This window comes from Protopterus annectens, chromosome 7.part0 (genome assembly GCF_019279795.1).
Source record: "Protopterus annectens isolate FY-2018-M chromosome 7.part0, PAN1.0, whole genome shotgun sequence".
Classification (NCBI taxonomy): domain Eukaryota; kingdom Metazoa; phylum Chordata; order Ceratodontiformes; family Protopteridae; genus Protopterus; species Protopterus annectens.
The window spans coordinates 1,136,934,931-1,136,957,054 of NC_056739.1; the positions used below are offsets into that span (position 1 = coordinate 1,136,934,931).

A 22,124-nucleotide genomic window follows, 5' to 3' on the forward strand; every position below is an offset into this window, starting at 1 on the left:
CTGGCCCCTGCCCTCACCGAAGATTGTGCAGGTGAACTCCCTGTTCTAGGCCTGAAAGAACTCTGAGCTCTGCCCCTACCACGCCTAGATCTACCCCTAGACTGAGAATCATAAGAAGGATCGTCCACCCCTTAGCAGGCCAATTCCTACTAAACTGGAGGCTGAACTTGCAAAAAATCTTTAACAGCCTGCATAGACTTAGCCTTGTCTTCCATTTTCTTCAAGACTGATTCCACAGGTGAACCAAACAACACATCAGACTGCAAAGGAGCATCCAAAATCCTTGTCTTAACATGGTCAGATAAATTCTGATCCTTTAACCAGGCGTGCGAAGAACTGAGCCAGTGGCAGCCACCCTAGACGAGGCCTGCACATCATTAAAACCACACTGTAATGAATGCTTACCCACTTGTTCAGAGACGTGCACCAAATCTTGCAACTCTTTACACACAATGCCTTCCGCCAGAGCATCCACCTTAGACTTCAATTGAGAAAGAAGAAAGTTTTGATATTTCAACATATGAAACTGGCAATTCAAAGCCCTCATAGCTAAGGTAGAAGATGTATAGACCTTCTTTCCCCATCTATCCAAAGCTCTGGCTTCTTTATCTAGAGGAACCGGATTTTTTACAACAGAGGCCTTGACACCCTTAGGTCCCTGACTAATAGTTTCTGGGTCCGCCCTAGGACTCTTATAAAGATATTTATGAGCCTCAGGCACCCTGTAATACCTATCCGGTTTAACAGGAGCAGGAGGCAGAGAATCAGGATTAAGTGAAGCCTCTGCAAACACATCTTCCACAACATCCAGAACAGGGGGTATAGCCAAGGGCCTATGCTGGGGTAACAGCAAAAACTCCCTAAGCCTTTTCCTAGAATCAGAGAAGTCCTGACCTTCCCACTTAAAATGTTCCCTCAGAATGAAGTGTCTCTGAAAAAGAAAAATCCTCTGGAGGAGAAGCAGAAGGAGTGGAATCATCTGCATCAGAATCAGAATAAGGAGAATACTCCTGCAAGTCTTCAGCTGAAGACTCTGAAATATCGAAGCCTGCTCAAAACTTCCCAACTCTGGCTCCACCCTAGGCCTCTTATCAGGAGGGGGCATAGAACCTCTAATCAGAGTAATTAAATCTTCTGCCATTTTAAGCATGTGCTTCTTAGGCACAGACCCTGCTGAACTAGGAGTGACACCAACAGAAGCTGAAACTGGCCTGCCTCTGGGAGAAGCCTTGGAAACAGAAGGAGAAGGCCTAACCACCCTAGGAAGGGAGGGAAGTACAGTAACTTGGGAAGCCTCTTCAGCCTGACCTGCCTCCTGAGAGACCACCTCCTGCAAAATCAAAGTCTCCCCTGAGACTCCAGAGAAGTCTCCGGAACCACCAGTTCCACTGAAGCCTCTAAAGAACCGCCCGAACGGGCAGACTCATCTTGCCTGGGTTTAACTGCTTTGTCTTTACGCTTCGCAGAAGCGGGCACCGGAGAATCCGGCATATTATAATTGCACCGCTTCCCAAAGACCAGCCTAGCACAATCCAACCTTCGCAATAGTGCGTTTATTGAACCTAGCACAAAGCGACACCCAACAACGCCGTGCTCAGGCCCCAAACAAGGAATACACAAAGAATGATAATCCCTATGCGGTATCTGTTTCCCACAAGAAATACAGTTATTCACTTTTTCTGACATCCGGTAAAACACCGAGGCAAGAAAACCAAAATAATCCCCAACGGGTACTTAGCCAACTTGGATTCGGTCTGAAACTCCGAACTCGAAAAATTTCAGAACGCCGAACGGCACTTGCAACGCTGCTTCTGCATCGGACCATGCGGCAAAAAAGACTGAGGAAATGACGTCGGTCATGCGCTTTTGTACCCTGACGTCCTGATGTCAGTTTTAAGCGCCTTGACCGACGTCAGCCTAATACTTTGGTATTCGGGCCGACCGAGGACAGCTGACTACCCATATGTAAGGACTGCAGCAATGTGAGATGAAGAACATCCATACTTGTCAAGGCCAATATGGAGCAATGAGTATCATTTTGGATCTCAATGCGGTTGCTTTCTGAATTAATTGCGGAATCAACGGTAAGGGGGTAAAGGCATATAGAAGACCCCGGGGCCAATCGTGAACAAGAGCATCTCTGGGGGGGGGTGGCCTGGTAGAGGGAAGAGTGTGAAGAAGTCGAGGCACTTGCTGTTTTGAGGGGTTGCGAAAAGATCGCAGCAAGGCTGGCTCCACTTCTGAAATATTCTGTCTGCTACCGCTTGATTTAGAGACCACTCGTGAGGCATGAGGATTGTTCTGCCCAATCTGTCCGCTATGACGTTGGATTTCCCGGGGATGTGCGTTGCTGTCAGAAACCGTTGAGAGGAAATCGCCCATTGCCAAAGTCTGAGTGCTTCTCGACATAGGGGGTAGGACTTTGTTCCGCCATGCTTGTTTATGTACCACACCACAGACATATTGTCCGTTTGAATTGCTATAGTCCCTTTGGGAAGAGAGTCCTGAAGGGCTTGCAACGTTAAAAGCACCGCTCTCATCTCCAGGACATTTATGTGCAGGTGGCATTCTAATTGTTGCCATGTGCCCTGGGCAGTCCTGCCCTGATAGTGCCCCCCACCAGATCAGGGAGGCATCTGTTGTCACCGTGGCAACTGGGGGGGGGGGCAACAAAGGGTCTGCCCTGAAAGAGCTGAGGGGAGGTGTTTCTTGCATGATGGGGTTATCAAGATGTTGTGAGTCATTGGAAGCTGTTGAAAGGAACACTGAGAAAACAGCATCCACTGAAGGATTCTCATCTGTAAGCGGGCTAATGGGAGGAGAAGGATCGCCGCTGACATGAGGCCTAAAGTTTTCAGGACTAACTTGACTTGAACTCTGTTGGACTGAAACAGAAACTGAACATTCCGCCGTATGTCTGACTCTCTGAGGTGGTAATGTTGCAGACATTTCTGTGGTGTTTAACACGGCGCCTATAAAGTTTATACATTGACAAGGCGACATGGAGGATTTTGCAAAATTTATAGAAATACCTAGATTGTTGCAAAGTTGAATAGTGTAATCCCTGGCCATTATAAGATGCTGCTTGGTGGTAGCGAAAATGAGCCAGTCGTCTAAATATGAAAACACCTGGAATCCTTTTTGTCTCAGGTGAGCCATGACTACTGCCAAGCATTTGGTGAACACCCGGGGGGCTGTGGCGAGACCAAAGGGCAGGGTTCTGAATTGATAATGACTGGCTCCCAGCCGGAAGCGGAGAAACCTCCTCGAGCGCCTGTGTATCTTTATATGATAGTACGCGTCCTGGAGGTCTAACGAGCACACCCAGTTGTCTCTGCCCAAAAAGGGTAGAATGGATTGCAGTGTTACCATCCGAAATTTTGTCTTTTGTACAGAGTTGTTCAATCTGCTGAGGTCCAAAATGGGTCTCCAGTCTCCTGTCTTTTTTGGTACCAAAAAGAATCTGGAGTAGATTCCGGATCCTAGCTGATCTGCTGGGACTGCCTGGATGACTCTAACAGCTTTTTTATTTCTAGCTGTGCCTGACCCCTTTGTCCGGGTGGTACATCTGGTAGGGGTCTGGGCGGTTGTACTGGAGGGGAAATGAAGGGAATTTTGTAACCCTCGGATATGATCGACCGTACCCATTTGTCTTGGGAGAGGAATTGCCAGGCTTCCGGGTACAGAGATGATCTTCCCCCGACTGCCTCCGAAGGCGGACAGTCGGGCAGCTTCTCAGGGATGCTGAAAGGGTTGGTCAGGGAAGGATTCCCTGGAACCCTGGTTCTGTGGACCCCCTCTGCCCCTGGGGCGGCGTCTGTTATTGTTCCCCCCTCTGCCTCTGGGGGGAAATTCACCACGTGTGGCAGGCGCGACTCCCTGTGGTTTGTGGAACCACATCTTTCCACCCCCTCTGGCCCTTAGGATAAGGTCTAGAAGGTGTGGAAAAGTGGACTCTCACGGCAGAGAGAGTCTTACCATCTTGCTCGCATCTGGTGAGGGTATTCTTCACCTGAGGTCCAAACAATTCTGACCCATCAAAGGGAGTGTTGGTGAAGGACACCTTGAAGGGATCGGCAAAGTTACAGAGTCGCATCCAAGCGTGTCGTCTCAACGCAACACCTGTGCCTACAGCCCTACTCGCTCCATCGGCTGCGTACGAGATAAGCCGCATGGAGGAGTTGACAATGGAATTCAGGGTAGCCAGCTGGGAGTTCATCTTGTCCTGATACCCCGCAGCAGAAGGATCCTGTACAGTTTCACCCAGTTCTTTGAGCAAGTCTCTCTGAAGGCAGGTGAAATGACATAAATAGTTCAGCGATCGCATAGCAAAGGTTGCTGAAGCAAATGTCCGCTTACCGTACCTGTCCATAGTCCTGGACTCTGTTAGGAGGATGAACAGGTACAGAAGGATCAGCTAATTCCTTCTTAGTGGCTGCTGCTACCACCATAGCATCAACTGAAACACCTTTGATCAGAAAGGATTTGTCCTCCGGAGCAGAAATAAATTTAGAGGGCCTCCTAGGGGTAGGGTCCATTGAGTCAGGAGCCGCCCACGCCTTTCTGGCCACTACTTCCATTAGTGGGTCGAAAGGGGGAGACACCCAGGAGGTGGAAGGGCGAGATCCAAAACTGTCAAGGTAAACCGACTCGTCCTCGGAGGGTTTGAGAGTGGACCAATTTCCCCTCTGTTTCAGGCTCTCTAGGATGCCTGAAAAGGAGACATCCTCAGAGGGGGATCTCGGGGAACCCTCAGGCTCATCCAAGTCGGTGTCCGACGTGACAGACTCGGGGGAGTCTATGTGCTTCCTCTTGCACTTTCTTTTCCTAGGGGGTTCCCCTGAAGCTTCAGGGGAGGCCTCGGAAGAGGAGGAGACACCCAAAGTGGGTATCCTACGCTTTGGATCTCTGCTGTCAGATGCAGGAGGATGGCCAGAGACCATAGCAGGTACTGTAGAGGGAGGAGCTGCAGAACTTAACCTTGGAGTGGACACTGGGTCCAGCATGCTCCTCATCACCTCGAAGGCTCCCCTATCAGGCACCAAAGGCAGTCACGGTTCCGAAGAGACCCGAACCGCTCCCGGCACCGACAGAGAAGGCTCAGAGAATGATGTCGGGTCCGAACTAACCAGAGCCGAAGCCCCGAGAGGGAGAGTGGGGTTGGACAAGGGTCCGATGCCACTCACCCCCTCGGAGCCGACAATGGAGTCCCGGCGCCCGGACCTCTCCACGGACGGAACCAATGAAGAAGTCGGAGCCGATGACACCGGAGCCGAAGATGGAAGTATCGGCTCTGACGTGGGCAAGGTTACGGTTCCGACAAACACCGGCTCTGAACTCGAAAGGTGAGTCAGAGGAGGAATCGATGGCGGCACTGAGGGAGCCACAGTCTGGTGAGACGGGCTTTGGAGCATTTGGGCTAGTGCCTGAGATTTTATGAGTCTACTGACCACCCTCTCAATATCGTGGTCGGAAAGCCTGGATGACCTGGATGAATGAGTCCTGTGGCTCTGCTCCGATAGGAGTGGTGGTCTCGGAGCCGATCGGATGGATTCTAGTGAGGGGGATGTAGAGCGCTTGTGCGCTGGAGTCGGCTCCGATGCAGGTTTCGGAGCTGAGACGTCCTTGCTCACTTCGGATCTGATTGGAGCCGATGGCAGAGCCATCTCAGTTGCACCAGTCCTCGACTCAGAAGCTGGAGCCGAGGGTTTGGTGGTTTTAGAAGACTTCCCCGAGCCAGACTTGGACGGGGAGTCATCGGGCTTCAATAAGCCCCTTAAGATGAGCTTATTACGACGCTCCTGCAGGACTCGAACTAAATCCGTGACAGACGGAACAAGAGTCCTGCAGGTGTAAAGGCCCAAAGCAGTAGACGCAAGAAGTGTGTCAGTCTGTCAAAGACATTTTCTGACAGCACAAGTCACACTTCTTGAATCCCGAGACCTTAGCGTCTTTGGACATAGTCCTAAATACAGAAAAACACAGTCAGCCCACACACTCACTTAACGTATACCCAGAAAGGAGTTAAGGGAACTGACTAACACACCCACACACACACTCTCTAAGGGGTGGGGGAAACTAAGCTAAAGCCCATAGGCCCGATTATAAGAAATAACTAAAAGGAAGGGAAGAAGGGCTACAAAAGGGCTGTAATGAACAAAACTATCGATAGGGACCAAAAGTAGGAAAACTATCTGGAAAAACTATCTGAAAAACTAGTTCTATGAAAAATTCTCTTTTACTGACCTGAGCCGGTAAAAAAAGGCAACCTCGCAGCGAAGCAGCAAACGAGATCTGGGGAGTTAGCGCATGGTATTGTGGGATATAGGGCTGCCTCGAACCGGTAAAAATAGCTCTCTAGCTATAGTATAGGCAGAGTTGGAGCCGAGGATCGGCTCCGAACCCATCCAGCAAGAATGAAGGCGATAATGACAACTTAACATTGAAGGGTTCCATGGCCATAAGGGCCTGTAATTCAGACACTCTTCTTGCTGAAGTGATGGCTAAAAGTAAAGCGGTTTTCCAGGAGAGGAATTTTAACTCTGCTGAAGCAGCAGGTTCAAAGGGTGGAAGCGTGAGTTTTTCCAATACAAAGTTAAGGTCCCAGGCTGAAGTAGGAGCTCTCCTGAGGGGTCTTACATTTTTGGCTCCTCTCAGGAACTGTTTGACCAGAGGATGAGAGAAAAGGGGTGGCTCAGTATTATAATGAGCAGAGATGGCAGAGGCATGAATCTTAACTGAAGAGAAGGATAGGCCTTTGTGGAACATTTCTGTTAAGTAATCTAGTACATGAGGTAAGCCAGGCACAGTTGTGTCCATTCCTTGAGACTGGTTCCAAGAACAGGATCTTTTCCACTTGTCTGAATAGGATTTTCTAGTACTATGCCTCCTTGCCTCAAGGGTGACATCCAGCACCTGTTTACTGAGGGTTGCTGGTGATGAGTTCAGGGGATGAGCCAGGCTGCTAGGTTCAGGGTTTGTAGCTGAGGGTGCAAAATCTGGCCCTCCTGTTGGGACAGCAGGGAAGGGGATCTGAGCCAGGTGCCATGGTGGCAGTACTGTCAGAATGCGCAAAAGTGGGTACCAGTGCTGGCGTGGCCAGTCTGGTGCCATCAGGATTGTCCTTGGCTTGTCCTGTTTGATCTTTAATAGAACCTTCGAGAGGAGGGGCAGAGGGGGAAAGGCATAGATTGAGAGGGTTTCCCATGTAAAGGGCAAAGCATCCACTTTCCATGCTTGCATGTGGGGAGTTCTAGTGCAATATTTGCTCAATTGATAGTTCTGTGGGGAAGCAAAAAGGTCCACTTCTGGTGCCCCCCACCTGTGTATCAAAAGCTTGAATGATGTAGGTTCCAGTTTCCACTCGTGTGGACCCATTAGATTTCTGCTTAAGTCGTCTGCCAGTGAATTTAGATTGCCTGGCAGGAACTGAGCTTGCAGGTGCACTTGATTGCTCAAGGCTGTGTTTCACAGAGCCATGGTTAACCTGCAGAGTGGGTAGGAATGGGTTCCCCCCCTGCTTGTTTATGTACCACATAACTGTGGTGTTGTCTGTGTATCAATAGCTGCCCTGGAAGAATAAGGTATTTGAAGGTTGCCAGACTACTGTGTACAGCTAACATTTCTTTTTGATTGATATGCAGGTGCATTTGCTTTGGGCTCTATTTGCCTTGAATACATTGTCCTGCCATGTGAGCCCCCCCGTGCATAGTCTGATGCATCTGTCAGGGTTTGGGTGGCAGGGGGTTGAGTGAAAGGGAGTCCTTTGTTGTGGTAGCAGGCCTCTGCCCACCAAAGGAACTCTGCTCTTAGGCAAAGAATGATAGGAATCATTGTTTCCAGGTCCTGAGAATGTTGACACTAGAAAATTTTTAAGTACCACTGAAGTTTTCTCATATGCAGTCTTGCATATGGAATTAGTAGAATGCAAGAGGCCATGAACCCTAGGGCTTGCAGTATTTTCCTTGAAGATAGCTGGGTTTGGGTAGCCAGCAGATTGAAGTAGTTTGTCAAATAAATTGTTTTGTTTTTTGGAGTGAGGAATGCCATCTGGGAAGTTGTGTTCAAGCTTGCTCCCAGGAATACAATCTATTGGCTGGGTACCTGATGTGATTTATTTTCATTGATGGTGTACCTCAGTGAAGTTAGAAGTCTCTTTACAAATGGCAGGTGCTGGAGTAGCAATTCCTGACTGTCCGCCTGAATCGGGCAACCGTCCAAGTATGGGTAAATTTGAGCATTTCTCTGCCTGCAATATGCAATGGCTGAAGCTAGGCATTTTGTGAATACCTTGGGAACAGTAGATAAGCCAAAGGGAAGTGTAGAGAACGGATAGTGCATACAGCTTGCTCTGAAAAGTAGATATTTCCTGCAAATTACCTTATGGGGATGCGCAGTTATGCTTCTTTTAAGTCTAGGGTGGCTAGCCAGGAGTCCTTGGCTAGCAAAGGAAGCAGCGGTTGGAGAGTACACATTTTGAACCTTGGAACCACCAGGAAGGTTTTAAGAATAGACAGATCCAGGAGAGGGCATCAAGAGTTTTCTTTTCTGGGTAGCAGTTACAGTCTGGAGTAAAAACCTTGCCCCTTTGCTTTGCTGGGGCAGGTTGAATAGCATTGATACTGAGAAGAGAAAGTACTTGCCTACTGGTTTGGGGGGAGATCTGGCCATCCGCTTGGGGTTGGCAGTGAGTGGAAGTAGAATCTGTATCCCTGGGATACAATGTTCAAGACCCATCTGACCTGGGTGATGTACTCCCAGTTTTTTGCATGTAGGGCAAGTTTTCCTCCTAAGGGTGCAAGTACTTGGGCAAGGCTTGGAAGAGTTGAGGACACGTCACTGCAAGATTTTACCATAGGATGGTGGCTTACTACTCCCTGTTTTAGAAGTGGGAGCACTCCATTGCTTAGGTCTGTGCATACCCCAAGACTATAATCTTAGTGGTCTGCTGCCCCTGGGTTTGGACTGAGAAGGTCTGGGAGGGACTGGAAAGGGCCAGTTTTTAGAAGGCCAATGCATACTGAATCTAGGTGGCTGTACCTGTAGGAAATCTTTTAACAGTTTGCATAGATTTAGCTTTTTCCTCCATCTTTTTGAGGACTACTACTGCTTTACTGCCAAACAGGCGTTCTTGATTTAATGGTGCATCTAGTAATTCTGCTTTGACATGGTCTGGCAAGATTTGATCCTTAAGCTAAGCATGCCTTCGAAGAAAAGACCCAGTGACAGCAGCCCTGCAAGATGCTTCAAAGGCATTAAAACCACACTGCAAAGTATGTTATATCCAACTTGGTTAGCAGAATGCATTAACTCTTATAAATATTTATGTTCTGCACAATCAGGAATCATCATTTTCTGTTTAATTAGCTCCATAACATGTTGCTGATACTTTAACATATGAAACTGGCAATTTAAAGTTCTGATGGCAAGAGTAGCAGAGGTGTATACCTTCTTACCCAATCTGTCTAAAGCCCTAGAGTCCCTGTCCGAAGGAGTAGGGTTTTTTGGCTATTGTAGCTTTAATGCATTTAGGTCCATGAGAAATGGTATCTGGATCCACAGCAGAATTTTTAGAGAGGAACTTGTGGGAGTCAGGTACTCTGTACTATTGGTCAAGTTTCCTGGGAGCTGGAGGCAAAGTATCAGGGGTAAGGCTGGATTCCAAGAAGACATCTACAACTTCCAGAACAGGAGGGATAGCTAAAGGCCTGTGCTGAGGCAAGTTTAAAAATTCAGAGTCTCTTTTTGGACTGTGGGTAGTCCTGGCACTCCCAGCGGAAATGCTCTCCAAGGGTATGCAGGGTTTCACCAAAGGAAAAATCTTCTGGTTGGGAAGCAGAGGGAATGGAATCCTCTGCATCAGACTCCTCACAGGTAGATAAGGGTAGGTCCTGGTAATCAGTAGGATCAGAGTCAACAGACTCATGATCTGAAGACTCAGAAGGAAAATCTGTTCTTGGTCTTTTTGAGGGGGAAGGCTGGCTTCCCCTAATTAGATCTTCAGCCATTCTAAGCATTTGTTTCTGAGGCATGTGGGCCTGAGAATGCGCTTTGGTCATCTGTTTCCTAGGCATAGTGCGAACTCTGGGCCTGAGAAATTCGGTATTTTTGGTTTGAAACAAAGTCGTCGGTTTAATATGAAAATCAGAAGGCTTGAATACACCCTAAAAAGCTGGTGCTGCACAGCGGCTCTGGACCCATCCAAGGTAGAGACATCCACAGGTTCCATAGTCAAAGAAGCATCTCGTGGCATACCGGAATCCAAATGGGTCTCAGTAGAGGCCTGTGAATCTGTAGAAGTGGGTATCAGGGGCTGCGCGGAGAACGAGAGCGAAAAGAATTTAGTGACAAAAATAGCCAGCATTGAACAAGGCACAAAACCGACAGCGAGGAACATCGTGGTCTGGGCTTAAACAGGTGACACAGTAAGAATGAAAATCTCTGTGAGGTATTTGCTTTCCACAGGCAAGACAATTTTTAACTTTTTCTGACATCGGTTAGAGCAAGAAAAAAATGATCCTCAATGGGGTACTTATCTTTTAGAAGACTTCAGGACTGAAACTCGAAAAACTAAAATTTCAGGAGGCGGCCGACCGGCACTTGCGAACTGCTTCTGACACTGCACGGCAAGAAAAGCTAATGTAATAGCATCGGCTGTACGTTTTATATCCCTGATGACTTGACGTCATGAAGGATCAACGGCATCTGACACAGAAATCCCAAGACTCTGGTATTCAGGCCGACTGAGGGCTACCTGCAGGCAGATAACCCAAATGTGATGACTGCCAACAGTGAAAAACATCGTAATTGTCTGTGAACATCCAGCAAATGTAAGCAATATTCACCTATGTTACAGAAATTTGGAAAAAAAGCAGGTAAGTCGATGGATCGATTAATATTAGTTTCGGAGACCATCTTATGGATAAAGGATGGGTTGGTTCTTGGTGAAACTATCTTTATGAAAAATCAAATATGTGGTTTTTGAAGATGGTGCTTGTATTTCAGAAATTTTTCTGGTGAAGGTAATGGCTATCAGAAAAATGGTCTTCCAAGAAAGAACCTAAGTGACAGGTAGCCGCCAGTTCAAAGGGGGAAAGAGCCAATAACTGCGGAACCATAGTCAGATCCCAAGGAACAAGAGGATCCTTATAAGGTGGTTTCAAACCCCAAGCTTCCTTTCATAAGCACTTTATAGGTTCATAGGTTCATAGATTAGTACTAAGCTAACTGCCCTAGAGAACCATTTTAAGCCTAGCCAATTTATGGGAAATTAGAGGATGGTCTTTAAAGCCATTCTGGAAAATGGAAATACAGCTAGTTGGACCTTAACAGTAGAAGCAAAGGCTCCTTGTTCGAAAAGCGTAGCTAAAAATTCTAATATTTTTTCAGCTGGTGCAGAGAAAGGATTAAGACCATTATTGTGAGTCCAAATAGAAAATCTTTTCCACTTGCTCTGGTCAAGTTTCCTGGTGGAAGGTTTATGAGAAGCCAATAACATTTTTGGGAATGGAGAAGATAAGTTTTCCCGCCCAGCGATTAATGGAATTGGAGGAACCAAACTGTAAGCTTGAGGTCCTGAAGACTGGGGTGCACCAGTCCTTGTGAGTGAGACAGAAGATCTACAATTGGGTTCACAGTCCATGGATGGTGAATTAGGTGAGGACACAAAGGGGAGTCAGACATGATGAGGCCAAAAGGGGGCAATGAGGATCACCTTGTTCTTCAACTTGATAGCTTTCTTCAAGGAGAGAGAAATCAGTGGAAAGGGGGGAAATACATAGAGTAGTCCAGAGGGGCAATTGTGAAGGGGAGTGTCTCTCGGGGACTCCCCCTGGGGGGGGGGGGGGGTTAAGGCAAAAGTACAGTTTTGTACCTACCATAAATGTAGATGTCCGATAGACATGCAACTGCAGTCATAACATGTGGGTTGTCCTGCCTCAGGCAGCCCTCGGTCGGCCAGATTCCAAAGTCTGGGTCCAACGTCGGCTGATGTCGCATTTCTCTCCGACGTCAGAGCGGCTGGAGTACATAAGCATCAGCCGGCGCCATTTTCTTCAGTGTTTCTTGCCCCAGATGCCAGGTGCCCTCCAAGGAAGGCTGTAATCAAATTGGAAGACAAAAACAGGATTCCAAACAAATAAATGAGCAATAAAACAAATACACCATAACAGATATCCCCAGCTAAGAGAAACAGGGATAGGAGTGGACCCTAGGCATAGAGGGGTATGGAGGGAGGGAAAATCCGACTGCAGTTGCATGTCTATCGGACATCTACATTTATGGTAGGTACAAAACTGTACTATGTCCTTCAAGAATGCAACTGCAGTCATAACATGTGGGTAGAATACCATAGCTTAGCTGGGGGAGGAGGTATGCACTAGGAAGAAGATGGTGTGGCAATCAAACCCTGCAGGACTGCCGAAGCAAAGCCTGCTCTGGATCTGGAATATAGAGGGAGATTGTAGTGTTTGGAGAATGTATGCACGGAGCTCCATGTAGCAGCTTCTAGAATGTCCTTGGTAGGCACCCCTCTTAAAAATGCTGTAGAGGTGGCTGTAGCTCTGGTGGAATGTGGTCTGACATTGGCTGGAACAGTCTTTCCATGAAAGGAATAACAGAATCTGATGCAATGTCCAATCCATTTAGAAATAGTCTGTTTTGAAATTGCTTTTCCTTGGACTGCAGGGGCGTAAGCTACAAAAAGTTGTTCAGACTTCCTACTGGCCTTGGTTCTGTCCAGGTAGTATCGAAGTTGTCTATGAATGTCCAAGGTATGCAAAAGTCTTTCCCCCTTATTCTCAGGATTGGGGAAGAAAGCAGGCAGATGAATGGCTTGATTTAGAGAAACCCTAGATACCACCTTTGGCATAAAAGTAGGGTTGGTCATTAATGAAACCCTGTCTCTGTGGAAAATAATAAAGGGTGGTATTTGCCATTAGGGCCTGTAGCTCCGAAACCCTTCTTGCTGAGGTAATTGCCAACAGGAAAGCTGTCTTCCATGAGAGAAATTGCAAGTCTACTGAAGCTGCTGGCACAAAAGGAGGTACAGTCAGTTTTTCTAAGACAAAATTGAGGTCCCAGGATGGCACTGGGGCCTTTCTTGGTGGCTTAATGTTCTTGAGTCCCCTGAGGAATTGTCTTAGTAAGGGGTGAGAGAAAACAGGAGGATCAGTGTTGTATCTAGCTGAAATAGCAGATGCATGTATCTTTATGGAAGAATATGAGAGGCCGTTCTTTAACATATCTGCCAAATATTCCAAGATAAGTGGGATGTTCAGCAATGAAGCATCATGTCCTTTGCTGGTATTCCAATTGCTGTATCTTTTCCACTTTGCTAAGTAAACCTTTCTGGTGGATGGACTTCGAGCCTCTGTTAGTATCCGCTGAACTTCCTTAGAGAGAGATATGCTGAAGTTATTTATGGGATCTCCCAAGCTGTTAGCTGCAGTGTCTGAAGGTTTGGATGCAGTGTTTCGAAATTGTGTTGAGTCAAAAGTAGAGGCCACTGAGGGAGGGCCCACCTCCTGGTGTGACATATGCTCCGTAGTAGTGGGTACCAGTGTTGTCTTGGCCAATCCGGAGCTATTATGATTCCCTTGGGCTTCTCTGCTTTGATTTTTAGTAATACTGAGGTCATCAGTGGCAGAGGTGGGAATGCATAGATTGCTAGGGAGTTCCAGTTGAATGAGAGGGCATCTATTTTCCACGCTTTTGGATGGTATGTCCTTGTGCAAAATTTTGGTAGAAGATGGTTGAGGTGAGAGGCAAATAGGTCCACTTCTGGCTTGCCCCATGTCGAAGTGAGTTGTCTGAAGGCCTTCGGATGTAACCTCCACTCGTGTGGATCTGTGAAATTCCTGCTTAGGCTGTCCGCCAACACATTGTCTTTTCCTGGAACAAACTGGGATTGTAACTGGATGTTTAGGCTCAGTGATTTCTCCCAAAGCTGCATTGTCAGTCTGCAAAGGGGGTAAGAGTGGGTGCCCCCCTGCTTGTTTATGTACCACATCACAGTGGTGTTGTCTGTCCGTATCATTAAATGGCCTTGCTGTAGTTGGTGTTGAAAAGCCTCGATGGCATGCATTACTGCCAGTATTTCATTTTGGTTTATATGCAGATGTGTTTCCTTTGGAGACCATTGTCCTTGTATACACCTGCCTTCCATGTGCGCCCCCCCCATCCAAGGTCTGAGGCGTCTGTAGTCATGGTCTGTGTTATCTGTGGTTTTTTGAATGACATACCTGTGTTTTCCTGGCTCACCAAGGCCCACCATAGGAATTCCTTTTGTAGGCATGGAATGAGTGGAATGATTGTCTCCAAGTTGTTGCTGTGTTGAGACCAAATGCTTTTTAGGTACCACTGAAGCTTTCTCATGTGTAGTTTTGCTAATGGAACCAGTAGAATGCAGGATGCCATGTAACCAAGGGCCTGTAGGAATCTCCTTGCAGTCATCTGGGTGAGTTTTGCTAAACCTTTGAAGTAATGAGTTAACTTCTCTTGCTTGTCTTCTGTCAGGTAAGCCATCTGATAGGCTGTGTCTAGTTTGGCTCCTAAGAAGATTATTTGCTGGGATGGCTGCAGTCTTGACTTTTGGAAGTTGACTGTGTATCCCAGAGCTTGAAGTAATCGTATGACATAATCCAGGTTTTTGTCAACATCAATTTGTCGTCCGCTTGTATGAGGCAGTCGTCCAGGTACGGGTAAATTTGTATACCGTGGAGCCTGCAATGAGCAATTACTGAAGCCAGGCATTTTGTAAATACTCTGGGTGCAGTAGATAAGCCAAATGGCAATGCTGAGAATTGATAATGCTCTGGCCCTGCAAGAAATCTGAGGTATCTTCTGCAGCTGTGTCTGATAGGGACATGCAGGTATGCCTCCTTGAGGTCCAGAGTAATCAGCCATGACTCCTTGCCCAGCATGGGAAGGAGTTGCTGTAGAGTCAGCATTTTGAACTTTGGTACTATGAGAAAGGTGTTTAATGCGGACAAGTCCAGTATTGGTCTCCATTGAGATTCTTTTCTTGGAACAAGGAACAGTCTTGAGTAAAACCCCTGTTCTTGTTCTTGTTGTGGAACTCTTTCTATTGCTTTCATTCGAGTCAGCAGAGTGATTTGCTTGATAGCCTCTGCCCTTTGATTTTGTGGTAGGTTTGGCATGCCTTGTTTTCTTGGTAAGGTATGAAAATGAAACCTGTACCCTCGGTCTATAATGTCCAAAATCCATTTGTCCTTTGTCAGTCTGTGCCAGTTTTCTGCAAACAGAGATAATTTCCCACCCAAGGGAGCTTCTAGTTGTTCCCTGGTAGGCGGTAGTAGAGGAAAGTCATTGAGTTTGTGGTTGTTGGGCAGGTGAAACCCCTGCGTCACTTCTTTGGTTTCCTGGCTGCCATTGTCATCCCCTGTAAGGGCCTCTGTATTGGCCTCTTCCTTGGCCACGTCTGTTCTTACCCCTTTGAAACTTTTCTGGATTAGGAAAGGACCAGTTTTTTGAAGGCCAATTCCTACTGAATCTGGGGGGTTGAACCTGGAGGAAATCTTTCACAGTCTGAACTGATTTTGCTTTTTCTTCAATGGTCTTTAACACATCCTTAGCATTTGCACCAAAAAGCTTGTTCTTTTCCAAAGGTGCATCCAGAAGTGATCTGGTAGGGGTTGATCTTTTAACCAAGCATGTCTACGAATCACTGCCCCTGTCATAGCTGCCCTACATGAAGCTTCCAGTGCATCATATCCACACTGCAGGAAGTGACTGCTTACTTGCTGAGTGTTATGTACAGCTTCCTGCAAAGTCTTCCTGTCTAAAGGATCAGGAGAAGCTAATGTTTTTTGTAAATCTTCTAAGAGATAATCCTGATATTGTAACATATGAAAAGGGCAATTTAAAGCTCTCATAGATAAAGTAGTGGATCTGTAAACCTTTTTGCCCCATCTCTCTAATGACCTTGCTTCCCTGTTGGAGGGTAAAGGATTTTTTGAGGTGGAGGCTGAAACTCCTTTAGGCCCCTGTGAAATAGTTTCCAAATCAGCAGAATGGGCCCTGAATAAATGGGAATGAGTTTCTGGGACCCTGTAATACCTGTCTGGCTTGGCTGGAGCAAGAGGAAGAGAATCAGCGGTAGCACTAGAGTCAGAATACAAATCATCCAGAACATCAAGTACAGGAGGAATAGCTAAGGGCCTGTGCTGAGGCTTCTTAAGGAAAGTCCTAAGGCGTTTCCTAGCATCAGAATATTCCTGACCCTGCCACTTGAAATGTTCCCTCATGGTGTGCAGAACTTCCCCAAAAGAAATATCCTCAGGAGGGAGGCTGAAGGGATGGAATCTTCTGCATCCGAGTCCTCATAAGTCTGGAAGAGCTCTTCCTGGCTATCAGAGTGGACAGAGCCCTCAGAGTCTTCATCTGAAGGAGTAGGGTCAGAGGGTTCAACCCGGGCCTTTATCAGGAGGAGGCTGGGATGCTCTCTCAGGATGGGCCTGTGAACCTCTAATCATGGAAATTAAATCAGCAGCCATGGACATAATTTGTGTCTCCGGAGTCGGCTGAGGTAAGGATTTAGAAGTAATATGCTTTGTTTTGCTGGCTGCCTTAGCCCTAGTGTAGGCCTTAATAGACATGGCCATAGGAGGCCTGGCAGCTCCATGTGCAGGAGTGACCTTGTCTACAGCAATGGTCTCGGGCATTTCCTCGGTTTCGGTATCCGGAGGAAAGTCTATAACTGGCGTCGGAGTAATGTCTGGAATCGGAGTCGTCGGTAATGCGGTGTCTTCGGTTCGGAGCGGTGGAGAGACCATCTCAGAGGGAACCGGAGCACTCGCGCTAGGTACTGGCGTGGAGTCGGTGGTAGACGCGGGCCGAGGATGTCGATCCCAGTCTCTTCGCTTTTTGGGTGTTTGCGATGTCGGAAGATCCGACGGCATGGTGTAGGCAAATTTATCGCCGAAAAAATCTTCAGCGAACTCTGCCCGGCGCCTGAGAGTGCGCTTGTTGAAGCGAGCACAGGCTACACAGGCCGAGACGTCGTGGTCTGGGCCCAGGCGAGGGAGGCAGTAAGAGTGGAAATCCTTATGAGGTATTTGTTTACCACAAAAAAGACAATTGTTAACTTTTTCAGTAATTTTTGACATCGGCTGAGGCAAGAAAAGGTCCCCAACGGGGTACTTAGCTTTTTTGATGACTTCAGTATCGTAGAATACAGGAGCTGACCGACCGGCACTTGTGAACTGCTTCTGCTTCGGGCACCGCGCAGCAAGAAAGACTGAAGAAAATGGCGTCGGCTGATGCTTATGTACTCCAGCCGCTCTGACGTCGGAGAGAAATGCGACATCAGCCGACGTCGGACCCAGACTTTGGAATCCGGCCGACCGAGGGCTGCCTGAGGCAGGACAACCCACATGTTATGACTGCAGTTGCATTCTTGAAGGACATGTAGCTGTTGCACTTGTTCAGGGGTGAAGCAAATAGGTTGCAGCAAGGCTGGCCCCAGCGACGGAAAATCTCCTTCACCACTCTTGAATTGAGAGACCACTCATAAGGCAGGAGGAAATATCTGTTCAGTTTGCCCGCTATCAAGTTCACACCCCCGGGATGTGCATTACTATCAGAAAGCGGTTGGAGGATATCGACCATTGCCAAACTCAAAGCTTCTCGACACAGGGAAAGACCTGGTTCTGCCCTGTTTGTTGATGTACCGGACTACTAACATGTTGTCTGACTGAACTGCAATCATTCCTAGATGGGGACCAAGTGCCTTCAATTGCTCTGGCCAGATAATGCCTCCTCCCCCCAAACCCCATCTGAGAGGTTTCCGTGGTTACTATGGCCTTGGGTTGAGGTTGAACGAAAGGACGGTCTAAGAGAATTTCCTCGGATTCAAGCCACCAGGATAAGTCCTTCTTGCAATGGCTGGTGGTTAAAATTGGATGCATCGTTGGATGGGTCAGGATGGGCCAGTGAGATGCCAGAAAGCAATGTAGTAGCCGCATGTGAAATCTTGCTAATGTAACTATGGTAATTGTCGCTACCATGGAACCTAAAGTTCAAAGGACTAGAAGTGCAGAAACCTTGTCGTTGTAGAGAATGGCTTGTACTTGGGATTTTATCTTCTGTAGCCTGTGAAAAGGAAATGAAGCTACACAAGAGATGGTATTCAGAAGAGACCTTATGAACTCTAGGTCTTGAGCTGGGCTTAGCTGAGATTTTGACCGATTCACTGTAATGCCCAAAAAAAGCAAACTGGTCCAGAACAAAATCTGTTGCTTGAAGCAGTATATGCCTGGTGGTAGCAGTGATGAGACAGTAGTCTAGAAAAGGAAACACCCTGAATCCATGCAGTCTCAAGTGAGCTGTTACTGCTGCCAAACACTTGGTGAACACCCTGGGGGCTATGGTGAGGCCAAAGGGCAGCACTCTGAACTGAAAATGACTGGCTCCTAGCCGAAAGTGGAGGCATCTTCTGGAGAGTTTGTTCATTTTTATGTGGCAATACACCTCCTGAAGATCTACAGAGCACATCCAATTGTCTTCCTCTGAGAAGAGTAGCAAAGACTGAACCATGACCATCTGAAATTTTGCTTGCCGAACAAATTTGTTCAGAAGGATTAGATCTAAAATTGGTCTCAAGTCTCTTATCTGTTTTGGCACCAAAAAGAATCTCGAGTAAAATCTGGATCCCACCTGGTCTGTTGGGACTTCTTGGTTGACTTTTTTCTAGCAGCTTTTGATTCTCTAAAGCTACATGATCCCACTGGGTGGCACATCAGGGAGTCTTCATCTTGATCTTAGAATGAGAGTGAATGGGATATGGTAACCTTTGGCAATGATCCTTTGCACCCAAGTATCCAAAGTTATTTGACGCCAGGCTCTCGAGTGCAAAGAAAATTTCACCCAGACTGCTTCCAAAGGTAAATGATTGGTCCCCCTTTCAGGAGTGCTAGTAGGGTTGCCCAGAGAAAGCATCTCTGGAACCCTGATTTTGCACGCCACCTCTGCCGCAGGGTCAGCGTCTTCCATTACAGCTCCAACCTCTTCCCCGAGGGAAGCCACCACCAAGTGTGTCCTAAAAAAGGCCCTTGGGATTTTTTGAACCACATCTTCCCGCTCCTCTGATTCCTAGAGTAGGACTGTTGAGAAGCAGAAAAACGTATGCCCACTGCAGATAGGGTCTTTCCATCTTTCTTGCACCTGGCTAGAGTTTCTTTGCCTTTGGGGCTGAATAAGGAAGAGCCAGCAAAGGAAGGCAAATGGCTCTGCAAACTTATACAAGCACATCCAGGCGTGACGCTTTATGGCAACGCCTGAACTCACTGCCCTCATTGTCTCTTCGGCTGCATGCACAACGAGTCTCATGGACGAGTTGGAAACAGACTCCAGGGTGGCTAGCTGGGAGACCACTTTATCCTGGACCTCCTCACACACAGCTCCTGCTAGGGTATCTGACAAACCCATTGATCAGATCTCGCTGAAGCCTAATAAAATGTGCCATAAAATTCAAAGACCTTAAAGCGAAGGTCAATGGTGCATACACCCGCTTTCCGAATCTGTCCATTGCCCTGGACTCTCAATTAGGGGGATGAGCAGTGGAATTCTCTTCAGCTAGTTCCTTTTTGGTGGCTGTCGTCACCACCATAGCATTTACCACTAACCCCATAGCCCAATGTTGGTGGTCTTCTGGAGCCCAGAGTATTTTGTCTGGTATCCAGTGAATTGGCTCTGTGGAATTGGGAGCCTTCCAAGCCCGCTGCACAATCAATTTAATAAGACTGTCAGTGGGAGGAGTCACCCAAAAAGTAGATGGGCGAATACCAAAAGCCTGCAAGTACACAAGACTCCTCAGAGGTAGGGTTTTGGGCCTCCAGTTACCCCTCTTTTTCAGAATCTCTAGAATGTCTCCGACAGAGACCCGGGGGGGGGGGTGGACCCTCCCTATCATCAAACTCCATGTCTTCTGTGACAGATTGTTCAGGGGAATCAAAGTGTTTCCTCTTACACGTCGTCTTCTGTGGTGGCTCCTCAGAGGGAATCTCTGAGGAGGACTCGGGAGAAGAGGAGCCCTGCGGAGGGGCATGTTGCAGCTTAGGTGCTCTCTGCCCAGCCATGGAGGTTGGTGGCAGCTCTGGAGAAGAGGGAGTCTTGGGACAAAATTCTGACATAGAAGGGGCCAGCTGACAGCCTGCAGAGGCCAATGCCCTTCTCCATTATCTGGAAGGCAGGGGCCCCCCACCCTCCCAAAGAGGGATGGGAGCCCGGAACAAAGAAGGATAACCTCATAACAGAGGTCACACCCCACTCCAAGAGACCTACCCCAGAACAGGACGTGAGGTAGAGCCCACGTCAGCCAGGGATCCAAGAGTCAAGGACAATTTTGAATAAAACCAAACAGCCACTGCAAGGCCAACCACACTGGTAAGATGATTTACTTTGTGACTATTTACAATGTACTAAGTCAACAGATTGTGCAAATATTACATTACTATTAGCCTATGTTATTCAAAGATGGGTACATCAGTCACAAAAGTTGTACTATGATAAATCTAGCAAACCTTAGTCCACAAAGACCAGGAGAAATCGTAAGGATGCAAACAACCAAAGGATACGACTGAGTGGGTATTATCAAAAATGATTGCGTGGAATCGAGATTACATTGTTCAATCAGAGGGAATGGAATTTAAAAGAAACTGAAGACAGACTTCCAGTTTCTGAACCAGTGATGCAGCACATTACCTGTAAAAAAGATAAGTTTCTCAGAGCAACCTTACACTTGTTCTCATTTCATAGGACAGTGTATTTTCCTCAAATAATCCTGATGTTATCCTTGAAGTTCCTACCGAGAAGGATTCCCTGGAGACTGTTCCTATTGCTAAACTCAGTCAAACGTTTTTTATATAACCAGATCAGGTAGAATTTCCAAACTCAATCCAAAATACACAGCCACTTGGACTTGAGTTTGATTTGTTATTAATATTGAAATGTTATCTAGCATATCTACATTGTCTTGTTCTCCTACTGCATTTCGAACAAATCAAAGAGGGAGGATACAGATCATTATATGTAATGTTCCTATTGAGCCACTGTACCTAGATAGCACGTGCATGTAAATACAGAGAACATGCGAGAACAGTGCCATTTTGTACAGCCAGACTGAATGCAGGCATGAATGGAGATGCACATGCGAGTTTGTTTGAAGTAATGTGCAAATTAGCCGACTTAAATTTATGTTCCAGTTACAATTCCTGACAATGTTTATGTACAATAAATATTTTGAATGCATACACCGCTTCATTTTCTCTTTTGAATGCACAAGACAATTCCTTATCCCAAACAGTTTATTCTGTGATCCTCAGTACAGCTAAAACTTGCAAGTTTGTCTACCTTGATTCTTAGAGTTAAATCCTTTTTCAAAATCAATTCACTTTAGCCTCAAAACTACTATTTGCTGCATATTTTTAACACTTCATAACATCATCTTACATTGCATATAACCAATACTAATTCTCCTGCAAACTTTCCTTTTAACAAAAACAAGCTTCATCATCCCCTCTCATGACAATAGCTTCCCATTCAAGCCATATTTTCACCTTCTTACAGAAAATTCCATACCTTTTAAATTTCCTTCTTAACACAACCCTACGGGTTCTGTACAACATAAAATTTATGGGGCACTTCCATATTACCTAATAAAATATCGAAGCTTACTCTCCCTTTAAATTACCCCAATGTTTGTGATCCAGGAAACGGCCTTAAATATCCTGAAATGAGAGCCACACTGATGCAAGAAAACAGAACAGCCATCTCAATCATACACAAGTCACTCTTCCCTCAATGGAATAAAAGTAGTACTTACCCATTCTTAATTTAATTACTGCTTTTTGCTCTAATTTAGTAATGTTCTGCAGCTTTCCATTCAACTTTGAAAAATTAAAAGGCAACATAATAAAACTTGCCTTATTTACTCTAGAATTGGCATTTTCATCCTCTTTCTATCTGCTGACATGCACAATGGGGCCAGCCTCTGACTCATACAAAATGTTTCTCTTTAGGCATTCACAACTAGCCTTTTTACTTAAAATATCTTGACATATTTTATTTAATTTTCCTCAATAAACAAGAAGTCAAATTAATTGCTT

General features: G+C 46.6%; 1 protein-coding gene across 2 annotated transcripts in view; it reads right to left on the reverse strand.

Moving 5' to 3' along the window:
• The window catches only part of WDR76 (WD repeat domain 76), a 773,733-nt gene that overhangs the window by 408,465 nt on the left and 343,144 nt on the right, over positions 1-22,124 (reverse strand). The gene's annotated exons all lie outside the window — the stretch shown is intronic.